The sequence below is a fragment of the Mus caroli genome, chromosome 17 (assembly GCF_900094665.2).
Source record: "Mus caroli chromosome 17, CAROLI_EIJ_v1.1, whole genome shotgun sequence".
NCBI classification, from domain to species: Eukaryota; Metazoa; Chordata; class Mammalia; order Rodentia; family Muridae; genus Mus; species Mus caroli.
This window is the reverse complement of record NC_034586.1, coordinates 31,687,841-31,691,189: the sequence shown is the minus strand read 5'-3', so window position 1 is coordinate 31,691,189 and position 3,349 is coordinate 31,687,841.

The window sequence follows — 3,349 nt, the reverse complement described above, 5'->3', positions numbered from 1 at the left end:
TGGAGAGATGGCTCAGTGGTTAAGAACACTGACTGCCCTTCTGAAGATCCTGAGTTCAAATCTCAGCGACCACATTGTGGCTCATCTGTAATGAGATCTGATTCCCTCTTCTGGGATGTCTGAAGGCAATTAACATGTAATTACATATAGTAAATAATTCAATGATTCAATGGCCACACAAAACCATTGAGTTAGAAAACAAAGGAAAGTGAAAAAGAGACTTGGAGGAGTATTAAACTTAGAGCTTTGATCAATTTTCTTTTTTCTAAAGATAATGTGCAGTAGGCCCAGCTGTGGTGGCATATTCCTTTAATCCCAGCACCTGGGAGACAGGCAGATGGATCTCTTAAGTTTAAGAGGAGCCTAGTCTACTTAGTTTCAGGACAGCCGGGGGTGGGGTGGGTGGACACGGGGGGGGGGTGCGGGGCGGTGCCGAGGAAGATGGTGTGCAGATGAGGAAGGTAACCAGCTATAAGTCCCTGGCCTACAAGAACATCCAGGAAGTATTTCAGAGAGCTAACGACAGTGGTGTACACCTGTAATTCCCACACTCCAGCAGGGAGATGAGTTTAAAGACAGCCTGAACTGTGAACTCTTGTCTTAAAAATATGTTTGTGTCTGGCTCAGTGCCCAGCACCAGGTAACAGGCACAGTGATATATGCCTGTAACTCAGCATCATGAAGGACATCAGGCGATCAGGGTTAGCCTCAGTTACAGTTTGAGGCCAGCATGGGACACAAGATACCCTAACTCAAAAAAAAAAAAAAATCACATTTAATTTTTTCTGGGCACAACAGAGCCGCTGCACACGTGAATTCACAGAAGCTGTGGTTGGTAGCACAGGAACTGGTTGTCCTAGCCTGGAGTGAGAGGGCTCAGGAGACTATTCTTCCCCCAAGGACTGCTGGCAATTCATGGTCGCTGGGGACACCACTCTGACATCGTCTTTTTTAAATTTTTAAATAAGTTTCGATGTTATGGGTGTTTTTGCTGTCATGTTTGTCTGGGCACCAGGCACGCACGTGGTGCACATGTAGGCAAAATGATCAAATGCTCATATGCATAAAATAAACACATTGTAAGTTTTAGGCTGGATTACTTAGCCACAGGCGACTATGGACAAACAACTTAAAATCTTTCAACTATAAAAGAACGTTTTAGTCGGGCAGTGGTGGCGCACGCCTTTAATCCCAGCACTTGGGAGTCAGAGGCAGGCGGATTTCTGAATTTCTGAAAGGCCAGTCTTGTTAAACAGTTCCTTTCAGGCCAGCCTGGTCTACAGAGTGAGTTCTAGGACAGTCTGGGCTACACAGGGAAAGCCAGTCTGGGGGTGAGGAGGGGGGGTGGAGAATGTTTTAGCTGGGTGAGGAGGCACACACAGTCAGAGCTGCATAGTGAGACCCTGTCTCAAAACAAGGAAAAAGCAAAACAAAACAGGAAAAAAATGTTTTTATGTCTATGGACAATTTGTCTACATGTGGACACATGGGTGGAAATCCCATAGAGGCCAGAAGAGGGCGTCAGATCCCCTGGAACTGGATTTATATCAGTAGTAGTACCAATTAAACCTGGGTCTTCTGGAAGAAGAGCCAGTACACGCATGTGAACTTCTTACTCTGATGGGTGTGTATACTGTATATAATCACTTCCAATACTTGACTAGAAGTGCCAGGTGGTGGCGGCGCACGTCTTTAATCCCAACACTCAGGAAGAAAAGGCTGACAGATTTCTGAGTTTGAGGCCAGCCTGGTCTACAGAATGAGTTCCAGGACAGCCAGGGCTACACAGAGAAACCCTATCTTGAAAGAAAACCAACAAAACAGAAAGATCCTGGAGAGCGGCTAGAGAGATGGCTCAGTGATTAAGAGCACTGGCTGCTCTGGTTCCCAGCTCCCATCTGCTGGCTTATGACCAACTCCAGGTGCAGAGGGTCCAACCCCTTCTGGCCTCTGTGGCACCAGGAATACATGTGGTGCACAGACACACATGCAGGCAAAACACTTACATGAATAAAATAAACTTGAAGCAGTAGAAAAAAGTTTCTAAAGGCATACAGAATACTTAAGTTAACTCTGACCGACCTGGTCACTCTGTTACACTCCCCTCAAGAGTAGGCAAATAACAAAAGATGGCCTAGTCGGCCATCACTGGAAAGAGATGGCCCAGTACAGGGGAACGCCAGGGCCAAAAAGTGGGAGTGGGTGGGTAGGGGAGTGGGGGGGAGGTATGGGGGACTTTTGGGATAGCATTGGAAATGTAAATGAGGAAAATACCTAATAAAAATATTTTAAAAAAATAGGCAAATAAGCATACTTCTTACTCCCAGAGAGAGTAAAATATGATAGGTAATATTCACACACACACACACAAACACACATCTTCAAAAGGCTGAGCACGTAGACTGTATTTAGTATGAGTGGCAAAGCCTATTCAGTATCTCACCTGCCCTTCCCTAACCATTGGCATCTCCTCCTAATCGGTCAATCATTCCTGTAAATGGTCAACTATTCATTTATCCAAAGGTCTTGTTTTCATTCCTTCTTGCTTCCATGGTCCAAAACTGCCCCCACCCCGGGGGTGGTCAGACCTTGTTTCTGGTGCTGGTCCAGGTTCAAGGCATAAGCTAGTTCTGAGCCATGTAATATATATGTATGTATATATATACACACACACATACATACATACATGCTCTCTTTATAATTCTATAAGTTCTGTTCCTCTAGAGAACCCAACGACTACAGGAATGTAGCTCAATGGTAGACTGCTTGTCTAGTATGCACAAAGTCCTAGGTTTGATCCCCAGCCCTGCACAAAACCAGGAGTGGTCACACAAGCCTGTGACCCTTGTGCTCACAGTTGGAGCCTGGAGGACCAGAAGTTCAAGGTCATCATTGGCTGCATACTTTTTTTTTTTTTTTTCGAGACAGAGTTTCTCTGTATAGCCCTGGCTATCCTGGAACTCACTTTGTAGACCAGGCCGGCCTTGAACTCAGAAATCTACCTGCTTCTGCCTCCCGAGTGCTGGGACTAAAGGCATGCGCCACCACGCCCAGCTGCATACTGATTTTTAAGGGCTAGCCTGAGCGACGTGGCGCTTGCTTTCTTCCCAAGCTCCCTTTTAAGAAACGAACAACTAAAAGAAAAATATAAATAGCAGTGGTTATGTAGTAATTGGTGTCCTTCAGCCAGGTCAGGGTACGTTCTATGACAAGGTCTTCTAACAGCCCTTCCAGACTGCAGGACAAACTCCTCTATGTGAGCACGACAGGCAATGTAAACCCCCTGCCTTTCCCTGTGGCTCTGGGCATCTTTGCTCTCTCGCTTCGGCTGGCTACCTGTTTGCCTTTC